The sequence below is a fragment of the Uranotaenia lowii genome, chromosome 3 (genome assembly GCF_029784155.1).
Source record: "Uranotaenia lowii strain MFRU-FL chromosome 3, ASM2978415v1, whole genome shotgun sequence".
In the NCBI taxonomy this organism is placed as follows: domain Eukaryota; kingdom Metazoa; phylum Arthropoda; class Insecta; order Diptera; family Culicidae; genus Uranotaenia; species Uranotaenia lowii.
The window spans coordinates 165,025,676-165,048,515 of NC_073693.1; the positions used below are offsets into that span (position 1 = coordinate 165,025,676).

The 22,840-nt window shown below is 34.4% G+C and overlaps 1 protein-coding gene across 9 annotated transcripts in view; it reads right to left on the bottom strand.

Annotated features, from left to right (window-relative positions):
• Positions 1–22,840, bottom strand: part of LOC129750710 (tetraspanin-18) — a 222,641-nt gene that overhangs the window by 159,650 nt on the left and 40,151 nt on the right. For all 9 annotated transcript variants that reach the window (XM_055745717.1, XM_055745716.1, XM_055745719.1 and 6 more), the window contains exon 3: positions 15,346–15,373. The gene's annotated coding sequence lies outside the window, so the exon portion shown is untranslated. The remainder of the gene's footprint in view (positions 1–15,345; positions 15,374–22,840) is intronic.

The following is a 22,840-nucleotide window of genomic DNA, read 5'->3' on the forward strand; positions in this document are numbered from 1 at the left end:
AAGTACGATGAATATTATTATAAAGTATAGAAGAGATATTAATAACACAGAATTTGAATATTTAGGAATATTTAACCCTCCGCGATGTTTAGACGTGGCAACACCCCCGGGAGAAAAATTGAAGAGGCAGGAGAGAAATTTAAACCTCCGCGATTTAAAACGTGGCAACGCGTCCGGAGAAAAATTCACAAAAAAAAAAAAAAAAACAATTAAACCTCCGCGATGTTCAGACGTGGCAACACCCCCGGGAGAAAATTGAAGAGGTAGGAGAGAAATTTAAAACCTCCGCGATTTCAAACGTGGCAACGCGTCCGGAGAAAATTTAGGGAAAATATATTTTAGGATAACTACGATGAATATGATTATAAAGCATAAATGATGGATAATGAAAACAAAATATGTAAACCTCCTTGAGTTCTAACGTGGACGCGCGTCGGGAGAAAAATTTAACGAGAAACAGAAAAGAAAAATTCAACCCTCTTCGATGTTTAAACGTTGCAAAGCGTCGAGAGAAATTTGTGGCAAAAATAAATTAAAAGTTTAACAGTAAATTGTAGATTCAAAAAAAAAAAATCTAATTTCAATTTTTTTTTTGAATTAAGGGTGGGCAAGTGTAACGAACCACCTTAACGAATCACCTAACTAAAATAAGACGTAATAGCCACCAACTCTAATTCATATCAGATAGCGCCATCTACCTGTGAAATAAATAGGCTTGAAACGGTTCCAATATCGACCGCTTGGCTCACGGTTCCTCTCCGGTTGTGGAGCAACGGAAAAACTGTTCCTTGATCCCGGTCATTCCCATCCCCACAAGTAAAAGCGAGACAAAATAACAGATCCCTTTGTTGAATCTTCAAAATCATCTTTGTCTAAATCGTACAATGACTCGGCCACTTTTAAAGAGATCGCTAAGTACGACAGTTCGTTTTTTCGGAAGTGTGATATCGCTTAAGATAACGTTACTTAAAAGTAATATTAAGTAACCGGCAAGTGTAAAATTGGAAAAAACAAAAGCAATAGTCCAACGATATTTGCGATTATTAAAATATTCGAGCGTATATTGTAAAGCTGACGAATTGTAAGTAGGCTGAAAAAAAAAAATGTATGGAACCAATTATAAAAACCGCGCGTAAATGTATTCGTAGGATTAAAACGGGTAGTTAAAAAAAAAAGGCTACAGGACCGTCGGCAATACGCTAGTCGTGTTGAGTCTAAAAAGGTAAAAAAAAACTGTGATTGGTAATCTATGAGGCATAATAACAGCTAAACGTTGACAGGTTACCCACGTCAACGTGGGTCTTTATCCGGGACTGGAAGTCTCGTCCGTCTGCTGTGGGTCGACAGGATTGACGCTGTTTGCTCGGTTGCGGATTGAAGACCCCGAGCTGGGCAGTGACAGTGCCTACCACCAAGAACGTGAACCCGAATACAAACCGCTATTATACGTTTAGGCCCGATCGCCACGGACGACTCGGTTGCGGATTGAATACCCCCGAGTCTTCCTGGACCAGTTCCTGAGAAGGCGACGTGCTGAAAAAGTTTGTGCCCGCATCCACCAGTGTCCGGATTGCTCGGCACTATCGATACAGGCGACTCGGTTGCGGTTTGAATACCTCCGAGTGCTACTGTGCCAGTTCCTGAAAAAAGTCGTCCAGAAGAAGATCGCATCGCCATCCACCAGTGTCGGATTCACTTCAACCTACCAATCACAGGAACCGGAAATAAAACAGGTTAGAATTAATAACAACAAATATTGTACCTCAAACAAACCGCTAGGGATTCAGCTAGGAGCTCCACACACCAAAAAGTTGACATAAAAACTAATTGTTGCCATAACCAAAGTACTGTTTTGGCTCCCGAAATACGCCTGGCGGGTAGGCAATCCTCTAGCGAAGTGAGCTTTTTGACTTCTTTTATATCATCAAATTAGAGTTACTAGAATCGGTTATTTCGTTTCGCACAACTTTTCCCTTTTGATTCATAATTATCCCCTGTGTCTCCCGATTGGGTTCCGTGAGTCCTTAATTCGATTTTTCGAGCCAAACAAATTAGCACCCGCCTTGAGAAAGAGTCTCGGCCGGATTTAAAAACACGTGCCAGCAATCTTCCTTCCAGGAAGTGGCGCCCTTAAATAAGTTGCTGGCATTAGTGGCAAGAAGAAAACGTTACAAGGACGTGCCATTATTGGAGTCAACTTCCAAAAAGTTTTCTGCCTAGCTGTGATGATTTCAACAACTACAAACATGTTCACAGCTATGATAAAACACTTTAAAACTAGTTTGTAAGCTTGATGAATAAAAACAACTTGTTTTAATCGCAATTTGACCCATGTCGAAAATTGGTCCTACTTAATTCCTTAGGGACTTATTTGGGACCACCTAACATAACCTGAGTATTAAACTTACTGTTAAATGTTCATGAACGTAATAAAACGTTGTACGGTGATATGAAAAGAATTATGTACACTATTTCAATCGCCTATTATAAAAAAATTGGAATTTTGGCATTATTTTATTTAATCAACTCGCTAACGTCCAAACCCGCCTTTAAACAAGGTTCACTTCAAACGGAATAAAACCAAGCCAATCATTGTTTTAACTTTCTTTTTGAGCACAATGCTTTAAACCAAGTTAATCTTACAATCTATGTTAATGGCAACTGTTTGATAAGCAGTTGTCAAAAGCTTCAATTTTAAGAAGCTTAAAACATGAAAAAAAACAGCACACGCACATTTTTGATAAAGTCATTATTTTTTATGCTTCATGAAAAATTACTAACAATTTGGTCTAAAAGTTACAACCAGTTAATAGTAGAACAATTTTAACAAATGATATATTCAACTAAAACTCAACTAAAGCTTTGAGATTAATGTGGTTCAAAATTATTTTTTTTAGTAAAAATTACTAGCGAAAAAGTACTAAAAATCTAGTTTTTCAGCCCCTGTAGTTATGCAATTTAAAAAAAACTGGCTTTAAAATGGTTAAAAAGATCGCATAATTCTTCCACATTTTTACCTTTTTTGAATCTATGTATTCTACAGAACTGAAGTCAAACCAAATCCACTAAGGTTTTTCAAGTCAAAATGCATCAATTGATGTCGCGGAATCGATTATGTCTTAACAAGTAACACAGATTATATCATTGGGTCGTCTGAAGGAGATTTTCGTTCTAAAAATTGATCCTAAAGATAAGCAAACTGGCCAGTATTCAACACTGCAGAACAAATTTCGTCGCAGATTGCACTGTGCTGTCGGAAATTTCGAAACATTTGAAACACACCATATAACAACACACACTATTTTACTGTATTCTTATAGAAAACTACTGTTTTAAAGCATAAGAAGCATAAACACTATGTTAGAAAAAAAGATACCTAGTTGTAGTAGCAAATATTCAACAAACATGTGTGGTAAAAAATTGAAGGAAGTTAGTTCAGGAATGAATTAACGTGAACAAACAAAGCTTGACTACAAGGATAAGAAAGGAAAAGATTAAATGAATCATTCGCATAATTGCGCATCAATCGCAGAATCGCAATTTAGAAAAATAACTTATTTAGTTTAAGGGTGGTCCAAAATAAGTCCAGAGGGTGGTCCAAAATAGAAACCTAGTGGTCCAAAATACCGACCAGACCAGATGGTCGAAGAAACGAGTTTTTAGGCTTAAATCTCGTAACATTGCAACAAACGACGATATGTTTCGATTGAAAAAGCCTTGATCTTCGTAATGAACGGATAAAGCAGTCGAAAATTGTAACATGTTCTTTTTTATTTCAGAAAATAGCTTAGCTACTTCCCAAAGCGTTCCAAAATAGGTCCGTTACCCTATTAGTCTTGACGTTACACTCAAAATGGGGATCTAGAGCATTTGGTGGTAGTGAAGTGGCTCAGTTGTGAAAATCTTAGGGTTGGTGAAGAAAAAAACCATGGGAAGAGTTTAAGTAGAGAGCAGCGTCGAAGGCACACTTACTGAAAAAAATGTTTGGAGGTCTACGGTAAGGATTTTGAGCTCCTTTTTTATTTTTTCGGTGCAATCTGATAGACAAGATAATTTAATAATTTATTCATTGAATTCCATAGATTGTTACTATTGTTGATTTGATTTGAATGTATATAAAAAAAAATATCTGGGTTGATAAAGTAAATATTAAAAAGTACGGGAGCTTTATTGTCACTCTGAAGCTATATATGAGGCTTCATTAATTACGCAAGCTTAGTTTACTCAGAAAACTAGAAATTATGTCTATGTAAAATCGTGCGCTGAATCCAAAATTTTAGTCTAAGTAATTATTTTTAAATCCGAAGTTTTTAAGGCATTTACGTTTTTATCGCTTTTTCGAACATTAATTTACAAATATCAACAATACTGTTTATCGCACATAAAAATGAAGTTCGAAGGATTGATGGCAAATTCATCAATAGCATCTTCAATATGAATGAAACAGATATCAAATGGATGTTATGTAGCCCAAGATAATTCGATTTATGTCCCTACAAGTATTTTTTTTTCTTTCCGAAAAATTTCATATTTTGAGGATAATTCGAAAACTGTCCAATTTAGAAAATTTTTAAATTTCATTTTTGGATTCAGCGCAAAATTTTACACTAGAATATACAATAAGACAACAAAGTTTACGATGAGTTGTTAACTAATGTTATTTTGATTTTTTTTTTCTAAAAAAAATCCTTTATGTTTTCCAATATCAATAACGTTCCAACACCCCATAACACTTATGACTTTCATAAAGCACTACAGTGTTCCCTCAATAAAGTATCGTTTCTAGGAAATCGTCTCCAACCGCCAAGTGCAATCATCCAATCTTGATGTGCGCTTATGATTCCCTATTAGATAACTTTCCGCGGTCTCCCTCGGGAGCCAAAACACCAACAGGTCTCATCCCGTCCGGGTCAGACAGAAATGTTCAACAACAACAAGTGTTCAAACACCGACCTGCGCCAGCCAGTTAGAGTGGTAGAAAACCATCATCATTATCATCACGATCGGTGAAAGCGATTATGTTGTAGCGTGTGCGTGGGTGAATTACGATATGCATGCTAGCTGCTGCCTCCTGGACTGTCATCGTCGTTGGACGAATTCGGGAATTTATTTAGAAACAGAGAGGTTAAATAGAGAAAGAAAAACAACCGGCAACATAACGACATTTCATGCATCCGCCTGACGATTTGTACTGCTGCCGTGTGGTGCGCTGCGTCTCTCTGCGTTGGGTGATGTGGCGCATTTCGGCCGATCGACGACGACCGGTTGGTTGTTTCGAATTGACGTTTCCAATTTCGTTTCGTTTTGTCTCGGCTTGTTTTACCAGTCCTGTTGTTGTCTGACGATGAGGCGACCGAAGACGACTACGACTGGGAATGGGAATGAGAATCGGACTTTCGGCGGTTTGAGGTTTTTGTTTAAGTTGGGAACATAAGAGATGGGGAGGGGAAAGGGTCGAATGGCAGTCATATCCGCTGCATAATTCAAACGTGCGCTGAAAGAAATATCACACGCAAACTGGAAGTGGCTGCTAGAGAAAAATAAATATCGGTACCTTTATTTCAGCCGGATTTAAACTCCAAACAGAAGGGGCACTTTAATGGGGCAAGAGGGAGTGAAATAGTTGCATGGGCGTCTTTTATGTACAATAATGTTGGCTGGCAAGCTATGTATGTAGCTTGGCGTCGCTCGTCGTCGGACCCAGAAAAGGAAAAATAAACCATGGGACAGTTTTCCCTTTCCGTGTGCTAGGCACATTTTTTCCAATGTTGCTTTTCTATGTTTCTACGAAAGTGAGTGGCCAGATATGGCCGGTGTATCGATAACAACTTATGCGAGGCAAGGGAGTCAAAGGTAGTCAGGCAGTAGTGTGGACTCCGGGACTTTGGCAGGTTTCAGCATGGGAGGAAAATGAGAAATCGAGGATCTCAAGATACGGGTTCGGTAACCTTTCCTCGAATCAACCTCAACAGTTTGATGCTATATGAAAAGTAAAGTTATCTCTTAGAAATTTCGTAAAAAATTGCTTCTCAAAAAAATAAAATAAAAAGATAACTGATGAGTTTAAGGGAGCTTATCTAAGCGATCATATACTGCCTGTTTTGTTCGATCGCACTTGCACCGCAAGTTTTCGCTTGTGGGGCGAACCACGCTTGGCCTGCTAATGTGTGGTGGTCAGGGTCGGACTAAACCATCGGGGAGCCCAGGACAATTTTTCACGGGTCCCCTATGAATCAATTATTTTTCATAATCTGTCCCGAGAACACATACAGTTGCGTTAAAAAAGGAATGAAATCGCGTGAAGCTGCGCACGCACTCTCTTCCAACTTCGCTATCCCCATAATAAAAGTAATATTGAATTGCTTCACTAAATTCAGTGTGTCTATAACAATTTTCATTCTAAAATCTTGAAATTTGGTCCAAAGATGTAAAATCGATTAGCGCCATCGAAAATGGTGCCGGGTAGAAAATAAGATTCATTATCGCCCATCAGACGATTTCATTCTTTTTTGGACGGATGTTTGTATGGAAAATATCATTATCAATGTTTTCATGGTTTTTCCTTTCACAACGTCAAAATTCATCTTAAGCAATGTTGTAAATTGATAGAAACTTCATTCGCGCTTTGTTTTGGAATTGAAAACGTTTCAACTGAGATCAAATAAGAAGAACAGAGTTCCAGAAATGACCTGCTTAATACACTGATAATCAAATTTGATACACAACCAAAGTGAGTATTATATTCGCTCTTGTGTTTAAATACCAGTTCTTTTGGAACAGTTTCTATTTCTAAACAAAGCAGGAATGAAGTTTCTATCAATTTGCAATATTCTTGGTGATAAATTTTGATTTTTAGAAGAAAAAAACCAAGAAAACCTTGATTATGATGTATTCCATAAAACATCCGTCTAATAAAGAATGAAATGGTATGTTGGGCGATAACCAATATTATCTTCCATGCGACACTATTTTTAATCGCGATTTTGACCAAACTTGGCCAGGTACTAAATAGACCGTATATTTTTACAACTTTGGACCAAATTTTAAGATTTTTAAAGGAAAATTGTCAAAGATACAGCAAATTTAGTAAAGCAATTCCATTATTGTTTTCAGTCGTTGTAGAGACTTCAAATTTTGTAGAGCGTCAATTGGATAGTTGAATCACAGATGAACAGATGTACAAGCTTAGCTTTGAAACGTGTGTAAAGTCTCAACGAACATTTTGTATAATTTTTATGATTTTTGATTGAGCCACCTGATTTCTCCAAGAAAACCAGAAAGAACTGTTAAAAAGAATATTCAGTGTGAACAAAAAAAATCAAACATCTAGTCAGTATTGAGCGGGTCGTATGAGGTAATTGTTTTAGTTTTTTTTTACTGAGATGGGTAAATGATGAGTCTTGATAAAGTTACTGATGAAGTTTCGAAACACATGCATGATTCAGCAAATGTTAAATATTAGTTCGAACTTGTTTGAAGTACTAAATGATGTACAATAAGAATAAAAAACAGGAGTCACACATGAAAGTGCACGATGCTTAGAATTGGTACCGCTAGGTGAAACTTTTCGTTAGTAATGTTTCTGTTGGATTGGACAATAAACTAAGTCGATTTAGGGTCGTTTTTGAATTGCTCAAACAAAAAAAGCTTTGTTTTGATCCAAAACTCATCCATGATTTTTTGCAGAATTTCCAAGTTACGTTTACATGAGTAAATTTGAACTTTAAGTTTGTATGGGAAAATTGAATATTTTGTGCCGAAAAATCAGCATTTTTTCTTCTGTTAACCAAGCCAGTTGATGTTTTTTGTGCCAATTTAAAAATTCATGAAAGGATATTTTCCGCTGAACAACTTTGTCGAAGACCGTAACTTCGTTTCTTATTAGGCAGAAAAGTTATTAGCTGTTTAACAGTGGTACCGTCAACTGGGGCAACATGCAACAATTGTCAATTTCAATGGCTTATACAGTAGTTTTTCGATTTTATCACGGTCAAAAAAAATTTCACCGTGAATATGTCGAAACCGTGAATTTGGCGAAACTAAAAATTGAAGTAGAAAAAAGTATGTTTACTGTCTTTAATCAATAATTTATAATATTTTCAGTAGTGGAAACGTTTTGTATCAATAAATTTCGATCATAAGGCGTAATTATCAAAGATTACTAAACAAAAAGGATCGTTTTCAGTTCTAATTATTCTTCTCTAAAGCAAATTTTTAGGCTTTTTCTTGAAATAAAACCATGTTGTATATCCATTTGATAGTCTACATCTAATTAAAGTGAATTATTTTGTTTTGATGGAAATTTAACAGTCGTTATCTCTTATTTCGATTTTGAAAAAAAGTTCAAAAAAATTAGCATCAAAAAATTTGTTTCTGCTTATTTCAAATTTCAATATTTTAATCTTAACACCTTTGATGAACTAAAAAGTATATTTATTCGAAAAATATTTTAAAATTTGCTCAACTTAGACTTTTTCAGTGTGTTTCTCGAAATTTGCTTTATGGGCAGATAATCTTTTGTCTTTATATGTAGAAAAACAGAAATCTTAGTCATATTTTCAGACAAAGCTAGCAGAATTTCATTTTATTTTTCCAAAATTATTCATTCAGACAATACTCAAGGCCATCCAATAAGGATTACGCACGCCACCCTTTAAAATAAACAAGTTCAACAAAGAAATCAGAGACACTTATCTCTAATCACTAATCACTAATCGTACTTCCACAGCCAGAACTTATGTCTGATCCCAAAGAATAACAAAAGTGTTTTATTATTCTTCTTGTCTTTAATCATGTTTTCAATTATTTTAACATAAAAATATTGAAATATTCGAAAACATGAACTGGTTGGGCCTACCATGGAGCAGAGAACGCAGAGACATCTGGAACACAGGAACAGAAGAAACGTGGACCACCAGTACCATACGTTTCAAATGGGCAGTATCGTTGGAAGCATGCTAAGAAAAATGCTCCTTGATGATATTAACCAGACGTGATGTTAAGTAACTGCACTAGGACCATTCTTCAGCGGCTGGAAATGATTTATTTTGTACACAGAAATCATCAAACATGGCAATAGAAGCATTAATGAGGAGTTTGATGAAAATGATAAAAGGTTTTAAGTATTTTATCTTTATTATTTTTCGTTGCACTGTTTTGGATTTCAGTGTACAATCATTTCTGGTCATCGACCAAGGATATAGCGCCTTTACTCGCTCTTGAAAATAAAAAGGAAAACGGGAAAAATTAGTAGAACATGAACCTTTCGAGCTCTAAACAGAACTCGAAAAGTTTTTTCAAAAGTCAATTTTTCAATTCCTTTGAACACATCAACTCAAAAAATAGCCTTGTTTATTCTCGAAGCACAGATTTACTTCACATCATAGCAATCTGAGATGTTAGCACGATCATGCGCACTTACATTCAGCCCACAATAATGATTTCCGTAAGAAGAAAAACGACCAGTAGAAATCAACGTAGATAATATTATATTATACACTCGATTGATCTATCTATTTATGTATGTATCATATTTGAAAAAGAATAATTGGATGGACAAAATTAGGAAGATTTATTGGTGCGCAAAAAAATTCAGAAATCGAGTTCCGGCAATCGAGCATATTCAAATGTAACCATAATCTGAAGCATTCCGGATAAGAACTTCCACAACCCAATTTTAATTTCAACCAAATATTAGTAATATCATGGAACAAACTCACCAAATAAAGAAGTAAAACATCAAGCCTCTGGTAGTTGATGGTGGATTCCTCATTCTAATCTGCTCTCTACGATTTCCAATTCCGCACAGCACTTGAACCGAGCGAGGCACAACTATTTATTCGAGGCTTTAGCAGCCTTAACGATCACACTTAACGATTAAAAGTTTATTTGGAAAATCGATAATAAAAAAACATTTTCACAAATATATTAACAATAATAAAAAATTTTCACTGACGGAGAGAAGCCGCTGCCACCGGGTCATCTTAAGGTTGATCCATATGCACTATCAGAGGAAACTGAACTGTGTAATTCTCTCCCTTATTATTGAATAACTTGAGAAAAAAAAATCTTCTACTATGACTTTGACAAACGCGGAAAAAATTATCGTAAACCGAAGAAAAATTATAATAAAAAAAACACTTATCTTAATGAGCCCTCCGAAGCCAAAGTCTTTCACGGAGGAATATGATCCTGGACGTAGCACTCGTCCCTTAGAGTCAGTCAGTATATAAAACTTCACTTGATTAAACACTTCTTATGATTTAAAACACAGGACTTCTTATAACTTCTTAGCACCTCAATTCTTCAAAAATAGTTTCATTTTCAGAAGCAAAAATTTGCAGCCGAAAAATAAACACCCGTCATAAACGGTCACAGCCTACCATTGTGGAAAAAGTTGTCCGAATATCCAAAGAAATCAGAGACACTTATCTCTGATCAAAAACGCTTAAATTCACCCGCATTTTGATATGATTCGCATAACCAAAAAAGTTAAATTTTTTAAAGCGACTAACCAACCCAAGTAACAAGACTAGCATCAGCGTGACGTTAAAATACTTATGTCGATTATTACAAGCGTTTGTAAAATCCAAATGACGATTTTAAACACTATACAGATAAAATAAGCAGTTCAATGGAATTTTCATATAATTGGATACCTATATACTATAACATAAACCATAAAAAATATCATAAACAAAGACGCTCTATGCTTTTGAATGAAAATTAAGGACCTGGTAATGGTTTCTGAGTGATTTCTCAAAAATCGTGATAAAATCGAGCGTGAATTTGGCGAGTATTGATAAAATCGAATAGTGATAAAATCGAGAAACTACTGTAAAATCTTAATGCCTACAGATAATCAAACCTCTTGTACATCAAAAGTTTTAAGGTTGACGTTGACGTTATTTTTAAATTTTCAAAAACATGCGATTTTCACCCTACTAAGAAAAAGGGATAAGTTGCAACTAACTCTGCTATTAATGAAAAATCAAGTGAAAACGTTGGAAAATTTATAGTTTTTGATACATTTGTGATGTCATAACGCATAAAGCACCAATTGCAGTAATTTTTGGTTTGCTTTGAATTAAATTTTACATTTTTCTATCAAAAGTGTTTTTAAGGAAAAAGTTTGAATTTGCTGCATACATTTAGGGGTAAAAAATACTTCAAATATTCTCTTAGCTTCAATCATGAAAATAAATCTTAGGATGGATGAAATTTAAATGTTAACAAACGCATAATGCAAAACAATCATATCCCAGCATATGGAAACGAGATTTATGAGGTTTAGTTCTGATTTTCATTTTGTTGCAATTTGCCCCAGACAGCTAAGTGAATTATTAAAATTATATTTATAAAAATTAGGTGTCTGTCCGAAAAATATTCATACACCAACAGTGCTGGTATATAATAATGAAAGCAATATTAACTTTGTAGGTGATATCATTAAGCCAATCCGTCATACCGAGTGAAGTTTTTTACGGCATCGAAAGATGTAAAAATTTGTGCATCTATTGCCCAAATTTTAAATTTTTTATGAGAATCAAAAACTTTAAAAAACTCTTTCACGATATTAAAAACTATGTCATCATCAATTTGTTATCATTTAATGATAAATTAATTACAGTATTTTGAAATCAAAATTGAATGAGTGTTGTGGTATACAAATGTTGCATCTAACCCCGCTTTTGCATGATGCCCCGTTTGACGGTATGTCTTTTCGTATTGATAAACAATAAATTCAATTGACATCACAAATTGACATCACAATTGAAAAGTTTTAATTTTTTACGGCTTCTTCAAAATAGAGCATTTGAAGCTCTACATAAGTTTCTGAATATTTCTTGTTCGAGCTTGTACATCTGTTCATCTGTGGTTGAACTGAATTGTGTGAAAATTTTATGGAAAAATATCAACCGAGAGAGAAATGGCAGCTTGTCAAAGTTGGGTTGGAGTGCGCAGCTTGACGCGATTTCATTCTTTTTTGAACGCAATTGTAGATACACTGATAATATTTTAAACATACAAAGAAACTGTAAAAAGTTCGTTATGAAGTATGAAATTTAGGCTACGTCAGTTGGAAAAGCTTCAATTAGAATTTCAAATTTAAGATTCAAATTGGAATAAAAATTCAATACCGGACTCAGTTCTCCCGATTTATCCTATTTAGTCAACTACAGTTATCTTTTATTTTTTCAAAATTTGAAAGGATAGTGTATAAATCAACGCAATGTTTTAATTGTGATCCAAAAACTAACATTAATTTTGCATTTTTCATACTCATACTTATGCTTATAAAGTGATCATTCGAGATTGCATTGTTTTATTAATTTTATTCCCAGAAAATCCCAAGTCATTTACAACTCAAACACATTTTAAAGGGTTTTCTTCACTTTTTCAAATTTCTGCTAATTTTCTTTCATAACTGATAATTTATTTATTTTTTAAAATATTGACAAATCTCAGACAAAGTTAACTTAATCACAATTTATAAGTTTTCTGATTGTGAAAACATTGGAGGGAATAAGGGAGGGAGGAAATAAATGAACTAAATTAAGAAAATTACTTAATACTTAGAACTGCTTCAACTTTTTTGTGATCTGGAGTTTAAATGTTTTTGTCTTTTTTAAGACTTTTAGAAAATTAAGAAAATAGTTTTCTTAACCTTATGTAGTACCAAAGAAGGCTATCGTTACTCAATAAAATTACAATAACAAATTTAAAATCAATATTCATTTTAAACCTTCGCCCCCTACCATGAGGGTCAAAAATGCCAAGTAAAATGATACTCTCTAAACTCAAAATTTCAAATTCTTAATCAAATTGTGATGAACGACTAAAATGACTCAAGAGTAAATCTCGACTCAGAACAAAAGCCAAAACCTCTAAGTCTTATTCCAAGTTCACAATTCTAGTACAGTTTTTCAAATAATTTCTCACTTGTTGATTGAATATCGAATAAGATAAGACAATAAGATTCAATAAGATAAGACTGAGCTTGCCAGATTTCCATGCTGTTGCCTGATTTTGTTCACTCAATTTGCAAAATCAAACAAAAATTTGATGTTATTCATTAGAATTATGTATTTTTCGTCCCAATTTTTTGAGCAAATTTCATTAAAGTTAATATAAACGATTTATGTGGAAACTTTGATTATGATTTCAAATTGACTGCTGTGTTTAAAAAAGAGTTTTTCAAATGCTTTTTTTATGGTTATTGAACAATTCAGATATTGAAGAAAGTAACCTAAAATTGCACATCCTGGGTATTGACGGATGTTTGAACAAAAATCCAACCATCTAAAATCTAGATTATCGAACACCGTCATTCATCAAACAACCGGTCAGTCTCTCGCGCTCCAAAATTAGCTACCTTTATTTGGCGCCACTTGAAGCATCCCATACCAAACCTAAGTAGAATAGAATAAACCGTCTAGCAGAACAACCGCATTTTTGTCCCTTTGTTCTGTGTCTCGTACCGTCTAAAAGAAATAAACGTTCTACAGTTGATCCGAACCGTCGCGCTATAGTTTTTAATTTCATTTTCTGTGGAATATTATACGTCTTGTCCAACTAGCAGTGCCGTTAAATTATTACCTCCGAAAAGCCCGATATCGCTAATTCCGGTAAAACCAACGGAAAAATATCTGGTAAGCTTGAGTTAGAACAATTCCGGATTTTGTGATTTCAAACGTGCTTATAAACATTAAAAATCGATGTCTGTGATCAGATTTTGCATTCTATAGATAGATGCATTTTCCGTATTTGAAACTCATAATTTCGGAATGTGAAAAGAAAAAAAACTCTTTTGAAGAATTGGAATTTAAGACAGTTGGAAGTTTCATAATGTTTATCAAAAATCTAAAAATCTTAAAGAGTTCCATCGTTTGCATTATTCATTTAAATTTACAAATTAAATTTCCAATAAATAACTGAAGAAAGAATTCATTTCAGAAGTCGAAAATCCATAAGTTAAGTACGATTATTCTTGTTGAGGGCTCTGATTCAAATTTCACTTTTTTGAACATATTTAAAAGAAATTATTATCTGAACCTGTAGGGAATAGACTACGAAGTAAGACTAGGAACAATTATATGCAAAGACATTTGTTAACGGAAATGGAAGTGTATTCATTTCGGGTTTGAATTGAAGAAAATTAAAGTAAAATGACATAAAATAACTACAGGACCGTAGATTAAAAATTTGTTTTCAGTTTCGGAATTCTAATTTTGAAATGAGGTTCAACAATCAGGATTCCGATCCAGAATTGTGGAATGTACAATTGATTATGCACTGTTAAGAAAATTTAAAATAACTGTTTATGATTTCTTAACGTCTGAATTTGAAATCTGTGAAAATTTAAAGTTTCATAATCAGGTGTAATTTTTGTACAATTAATTTTAACGATTCTTAATGTTGTCATGTTGTAATCAATAAACCATTTAAACCATTTCAGTTACAGTTGCCTGTACAGACATCCCTAAATATAGGTACTTGTAGATCGTTGCAGAGCATTCATTGATCGATAGACATCGGCCACTGGAATTAAGCCATCGACACATGGGTAAAACGCTTTCCAAGCGTCAATTACATCATTGTTCTTCAAGATTGGGTCACTGGGGAAGTTGTAAATTTCACTTCACTCGTTTCTTTTTGCCCTCTCGGCTGCCCAGAACAAACAGAGCTCACAGAAAATGGTTTGCCGCGGGGAAAATAAACCATTATTGCGAAAAGGAAGCAATGATGATGGCAAACAAGAGCAAACATTGAGCAGTAGAAAATTCTATACAAATGCAACTGTAGCCAGAAGCGTCTGCGTCCGTGCGTCTTCGGGCGCAAGATTTGCTCTACAAGTGTTATTTTTCTTCTCATAATTTGTTCGACGGCATGGTATTTTTTCACTTTCATTGGTGTTCTCGATGGAAACTTGTAGGTAAGGGTCGATACATAACGCAAGGTTCCATTCAGAGACGGACGTGCATACTTACGATCTGCCGATGAAGTTAATGGCCTAGTCGATGTGTAATTAAGCTGTGCTAATAAGTATACTCTAACCCGGCTCGAGGAGAGCGCAGTAGAGAAGTTTTTATTTGCAGTCGGTGCATTTCTTAGTTTGTTTCCTTTTCGACGCAAACCAAGCGTGAACCAAGTCGAATGGATCTTTCGTGCCGTTTATGGTTTAAGTACCTTCATTCGGTATTGTTATAGTAAAGGAACAACAAGTAATAATTGTCACTGAAACAGTCGTCGGGTGTGACTGTGGAGAAGTAATTTGAAGTATGCAATTTCTGACATTTAAAGTTTTAATGCAAATTGTTTTGATATCATATTCATATTACATACCTTATTTCTCTAGCACAGCGTGAAGTTCCTGTTGAAGAAAGATAAAAGTACCTACATTAATTATAACATATAAACTAGATTTGTTTTTAAATTTAAAGGGAAAATCTATTTTTATAATGAAAATTCTCAGAATTATTTCATTGTAGGTTTGTTTTTGAAACGAGTGCAAACAAGCTTCGAAAAACTCACGCGTTTTTCTTGACAGGTAGATCCGTCTTGTTTCGTATTCTAGTGGTGCATCGGATACATATCTTTGATTCAAAAGCCATACACGCACCACAGCGGATTTAATCTGCTGCAGACAATCGGATCACATTCAAGAGATTGAATCATGACAACACTCCTACAAATCCCCGTCAGCCTTGGTTGATGTAAGTTGGTACCTACCTAATTTGTATTTCTTCTGCTGCAAAGGGTACCTACGCCTTAAGTCGGGTGGCGCAAAGCGTTGGTGCGTCTGTTGACGATTAACTTGTCGAACAGATTTCAGAGAAAAAAAGGTAAGTTGAAATGCAAGATATTCATTGGATTTTATGAGACCTACGCCGCCTCCCGCCCGCTGAACTGTATAGGCGATGGTGATCCAACGGTAGTTTTCGTAGAAATTCTCCTTCTCTGATTTACGGCACCATTTATCACCTGTTGCGTGATAATGGTTCTGTTTCTGACGATTGGGTGACAATTGTCATATTTAATGAGCTTTGAAGTGGAGTTGTTTGGGCTATACGAGTGTTAGGTTAAAAAAATTAGTAGGTATAAGGTTTGATGACACCTGACAACAATTTTAAGGTGACGATAACAGCACAGACAAACAGACGGGACACTCCATTTTCATTCTTCGCAAAACTAGCTGAGAAGCTAGGCAATGTCATCACCAGGTAGCGCTGCTTCACTTGTTTGGAAATCACAATTCCCATCATGGTAGTCCTGTTTTTTGTGTTATATTTGTTTACTATTCCTTACCGACCAAAATATTCTTCAAAACAAATGCCTTTTTGAAAGTGTAAAGAAGGTGACGGAAAAGCGAGTTGGAATCAGGCGGTGGCAGCCGCATTTCTGGTATCTGTTCAAAACTTAAAATACATTGGCGGAAAACTCGACGATATTCGTAAGATATTGGTCGTTTCAGAAAGTTTTATTTAATGGTATCTAATTCTCGGAAATCTTACATTTCCACAAAGTTTTTCAGGAATGACGAAGACAGGTGAATGCTATGTATGTGGTTCGATTATTAGAGACAGGAATCGATGAGTAGTGCATCAGATTTCCTGGGAAAATGTGCGTTCATCTTACATTCACTTGACTTAAAGAAGATCTGCACCTTATGATTGACCATTCGTAGCCTCCCGATCAAAATTTATTTCAATCGTTCGGCTCTCCCGCCAGAGTGTGAAGGAAAGCTGAAGCAAATGTTCCCATTCCAGATATTATTTTTATTTCCATGCAGTTTCCAGCAGATAATTTCGCCGTACTCCGGAATGAATATAACTATATTTAAAACAGTTTTTAACTTCAGTTTAAGAGAGAAATATCTAAATGTTCAGGTTAATCAATTGTCTGAAATAGGAAACCAGATATTTTTTTTATGTGCAAATCGATTCCAAAGATGCTTTCCACTGCCGAAGGTAGAAGGTGTTATAGAAAATTTGCGAAGTGTGTTGTAAGCTAATCTAGAAACTTGCTTTAATTAATTATTTTTTTAAACAAAAGTTTACATTAATTTGTACTTATTCCTTTTTCATTATAAAGTCATATTTTCTGTAAAATCTGTATAATTATATCCTTTATGAAAAATTAGTTAAAAATTATTTTTTTTGGGAAATCGTTTAATACATTCAATAGTTTCGTTCAAAATGAGAGCTGACTGTGCGAAATTGTCATTATTGAGTTGGATTTCTTGAACACGGGAGGTTGACGGTGGAAAACTTTTCCGTTTCCGAAGGTGATCTTTGGAATTCATTACATAACCATCACCACAACTATCACAATAGTTTTTAATGCATTTGACTGATTTCGCTGGCAGCAGTGAAGCCCTTTGAATCAAACCTAAAAAGCAGAAATATTAATATTCAAAGAGACACAAATAACAGTATACCCAAGGTTCTTAGATACACTAGGTTCTCCGACTTTCACAGTAAGTAGGCGAGGAGTGAGCGGGGCTCTCAATGGGTTTGTTTGTTTTTTGCTCAGCTTTTCTGTGGTTTGTTAGTAAACAAACTTCATGAGTTCCGCATAGTTGCATAGCCTACATAGCCAAAATGGCTGAATCGGGAATTCGTTATTCGGGAACACCTCTTGAATATATACCCACCTTGAGTATACCTTCTTCTGAAAATGACAAAACGGTTATGTACGCTTCAAAACAAAACGTAAAATTTTCAAAGGTGACCATGATAGTTTTTTAATATCAAAATAAATTGGAAGGCAATGTCGGCAACAGATGGCACCATGGCCGTAGGAACGGGGGGGGTTTTGGGGGTTAAACCCCCCCCCATGAGTGTCCAAAAAAGCAAGCGAGGTATTCTACTATACACTCAAAATTTTAAATCCATAATCATATTATGATGATAGAGCAAATATATTAAAGAAAAACAGTCTAGACTAAAAATTAATGCCAAAACCTCAAAAATATATCCCAAGTTCAAAATTTTGCTACAGTTTTTCAAAATTCTCTCACATGTTCATAGACTTAGGTTGTCAGAATTTTTTCAGCACGGATCCGGGCCGAACAAATCCGGGCTGTTCTATGTAAAACCAGGCGGAATCCGGGTATTTGATTTCAACATTTTCTACCATAATCTAGGCAATATCGGGCAATTTTGATCAAAACTTAGGAATTGCTCATTAAAAATCATGAATAAATTTTTTTAAAAACCATCCCTGATTTTTTTTTTGAAACTTGCTCCAAAAATTTTGGACGCATGAATAAAAAATATTTTACAACTCAATTTGTTTTTAAAAGTTTGATTTAAAATGAGAATGAGAACAAACCCGGCTTTTCCAATGAAATCCGGGCAACCGGGTCAGACCAATTTATTTCCAAATTTTATATTAAATATCCAGGAATATTTATATTATTTGTCGGATAATCTGGCAACCTTATCATAGAAATTTGTATCGAATATTAGATTTGAAATAAAACCCATTTTGGAAATTCTGATTCTATATTCCCATAACCAAAATTGTATTTCTACATATTTTCGTATTTCTGATTCTGTATCAAGTTAAAAATTCTTGATTTTCAGTTCGAATAATCATAAGAAATTAGGAATGAAAAGCTGCTTTCCTGATTCGGTTTTGCATTTCATATCAAATTTGAATCATGTTTTTTTGAAAATCATTTCCATTTTCAATATATTATTTTGATAACTCTATTCCAAATATGAAAAAAATAAGAATTTTGTTTTACATTTTATATCGAAGTTCTCAAACTTTATTCTAAAACAACATTCAAACATTAAAAGCTTCTAAGTGGCAATCCAAAATTGAAAACTCAGATTCAGATTCATCATTTGAAATTCACATTTAAATTCTGATTCACAATACAGATTAAAAATAAATAATTGAAAAAAAAATTAATTAAGATTAAACCAGCAATACAGAATTTAAATAAAAGATTCATGAATGATTGGCTCATAAAATTTTGATCTGGAATTAAGATTCGGAAATCGTATTTTTTGTATATTTTAGAAATGGCATAGGAATTCAGAAACAATTTTTGAATTCAGGTTCAGTATTCAGATTGAAAACTCAGGAATGAGTGAACGAGTTTTTCAATCAACATAAAATTGTAAAGGAATTTGAGAGAACATGAACATAAAAATTTGCTTGTCAATTGCCAGATTTACTTTTTTTTAATCAGAAGAAGTTTCTACACACAATTCAGCTGAAAATCACTTATATAATGTAGAATTTGAGTTAATATTCTGTCTTTTGTTTTATGCAAAGTATCCCAAATTATATTAAAAAAAATTACCCACAGGATTTCCATTATGGAATTGATTATTTATGAAAAATATTTCCTGTTAAAAAAAAACAAGTTCCTATCTGTTCTTCACCTAAAAAATCTGCAAAAAATTCTGTATTTTCTCAGTGTATTGATTAACATTATTGATTTTAAAGTTTTTTAAAGCTCAATTTCAAACTGAAATCATATATTTAGTTTAAGTTAGCATCGAGTAAATTCGATCCGAAAATTTGTTATCGCTTTCTGTTTTTTCTTTTTTTGAAAAATTTTATTTATTTTCTTCAAAGGTTAAATTCTTGGAATTTGCAAAAGAGTTTGAAAGATTGGGCTCGTATGATTTGAGCATGGAATACGTTTTTTTTTTTTAAATGAAGGCTATTTAGCTTTAAAAGAACTTTTTTTTATTTTTCGACCTACCAGACTCTTAAACATTAAATTTTAACTTTCGATGAAAACTAATTTCATATTTTGTTTCTAAAGGTTTCATAAAAAAATAAGCTCATCCTTCAGGCTAAGGACCATTTTTCAAAAGTTACGTTTTAATACAAAAACTATTAATGAAAACTTTAAAATGAATAGATAATCATATAAATAGTAACAAATATAATTTGTTTTTTTTTTTCGTACATTGTTGAGCAAAACATCATAGGTAAAAATCATTCACCAAAACCCCCCCCCCCCCCCATGAGTCGGTTCTTCCTACGGCCCTGGATGGCACTATAATCGATTTGCGAAAAATTGGCCAGATTTTCTTCAGAGTGCCCTGTCTGTTTGTCTGTGATAACAGGGTTAATAAAGCTAAACATATTTACCTACTTCATCCTATTTGAGAACGTTTGCACAACTTGTGTCCAATTCCGAATCAATAAAATATGTTGCACGCGAGATCTGCACAATGAGTTTTAATTGTTTATTTAAAAAAAGACAAACACACAGGGAGGAAGAAAGGGGTAACTTAAAAAAAGAGAAACGCATAAGCACAACCTGTGCTTCGTGGTCTCACCGGCGTTCAGACACCGGATGAAATCACAACCGAATTAAATTCTTTGTTAGGTTATTCAAATGAGGAAAAGAACCAACACGAATAATACCAGTAGCGTTGGTTTTGCTCCTGAGCTTTATTCGATCCATTTTAAAATGGATCAGCTGAATAATTTGCAAATTCTTGAAATGGCTCGTCTTATGTTTCATTGTCGAGTCAAATTTGAACCTTTTCGAAAATCTTCTACCAATTTTCTCCAAAATATTACGCAATGTCGTCGTTGTCAAGCTTTTTGTCACGGCACTAAAAATTGTAAATTGAATGCCAGATGCATGCTTTGCGGCTCATACGATCATGAAAAATCTAAATGCCTTTTTGGTGGTGATGAGCCACAAACAGAATTTTTTAAGTGTGCGAATTGCGCAGGTAATCATTCCTCGAATTCTTTAGACTGTCCCGTTAGGGCAAACATTATTGCTTCTAGGAAAAATCCCCAAGTTGTCAGAAAAGTTTCTTCTCCTCCTTCCTCTTTTTCGTCTTCACACGTCAGGCAGGCAAACAATCTGCCTGTTCGCAGTCAGCCTCGGCCTACATTGGAATCACGACTTGGTAATGCTCGAAGTGATTTTAATGTTACCTGTGCTGATTCTGCGCCACAGACTCGTTGTTTAACGTTCTCAGAGGTGGTTGAAAATGGGTTGCCCTCTTCAGGTTTAACTAATGAAAATGGGAAAAACCAAGTCTCAACGTTCATGCGAAGGCTTGGGAAAGTCCCCGGAATTCAAATTCAAATACCTGTTCTTCTCCTTCATTTTCTGATCCTAACAATTTTGTTGATTTGGGTGAGATTTCTGAGGAAAAATTAAAATTTTTGCATCAAAGTTTAATAGAAATGATGCAACTTATATTGAAAGCAAATTCAATGTTTGAAGCTTTCCAAACTTCTTTTAATTATGCTAACAAAATTATGATGACTTTACGATTCCCTCATGGATCCAAATAGATGTTTAAATATTATGAATTGGAACGCTAGATCATTACTGGCTAACCAAGATGAATTCTTTTTATCTTTGAAAACTCAAAACATACATATTGCTGCCATCACTGAAACTTTTTTAAAGCCAAACAATAACTCGAAAAGCAATGCTTTCTTTAAAATTTTACGAAATGATCGACTTGATCGACAAGGTGGGGGTTTAGCTATTGTCATCAATAGTCGTCTCAAATTTCGACTTCTTCCTTCTTTCAATACAAAAGTCTTAGAAACAATTGGAGTTGAATTAGATACTTCTATGGGGAAAATTATAATTGTTGCCGCATACTTGCTTTTTCAATGTAGCGGTGAACAGAAAAATTTGAAAACTTCATTAGTAAATGCTAAAGCCGCTTTTACCCAAAGTTAAACATAAATTTAATCAACCTTTGATCGACGATGATCTTCAGTTTTTGATACGACTGAAAAACATTCATCGATGCCAATACCAACGAACTAGAGATACTTATTCAAAATTTATTCAATCGTAGTGAAAATTTTATTCGGGATGAAAATCATGCAAACGCAGTAGAGGACATAAAACCCTACTCAAAGTCATTTTGGAAATTTACTAAAATTTTGAAAGAGCCTCAAAAGCCAATTCTTACTTTGAAAGATGGAAATAAACTTCTTTTAACTAACGCAAAAAAAATCTCAAAAATTAGCCTCACAATTTGAGTCTGCTCATGATTTTAATTTAAACGTTGAAAGTTTTATTTATGCTTCAAATTCCCTGGAATTTTATGATATTCTTTTTGGTCAAAATTTATATTGAGGAATGGAAGTAGGCGTTTGCCGAGGAAAGACGTGTTTTTTTCCAACTGCCAAATTAAAGCTTGCATAAATTGAAAATCTAGAGTAGAATTCATTATTATTCAACCGGAAAATCCTTTTTCGATTGCCTCACATAAAGTTTGATCATTTTTCAGATAGTACCGATAGGGAAAAAAATACAAAAAATTCACAATGGAAGTATACAAGCAGTTTTTCACCTAGGATCCGCGGCTCCGGAACATCGATAAGGATTTGCGGATTGAAGCAAAGCAGTTATTTTGTCCAAGGATGAGTATCGAACCCGTTTTTTACCAGGTGTTAGGAAATTGTGGAAAAAAGAACCCATTCGTCTAGAATGATTTTGAAAGGGCCAGAAATTGTAAAACATAGGAATCAGATTAACGATTGCAGAGTGGAAGTCAATTCAGTGCAACATAGTTCACACAATCAGGTCGCCCATATACTAAGTTAGCTAAGTACGACAAAAAATTGGTGAGCCTTTTCCATTTTCATTCATCTGCCATGTATGATTTCCCATAAATGCAAATAACCCTTCCTCTACCAATCTTTTTTTATTAGTTGATCATCCATATGGTAAATTCTTTTAACGGATTGCATTCCAAGGCACGGCGAGTCCCCGCGTCTCCCCAGTATTCTACTGTAGGTCCATAGGTGCAATTGGCGACCAGCCTTGCCAGATCTACGGATTTCTCCGTAGTTCTACGGATTTTAAGCATTT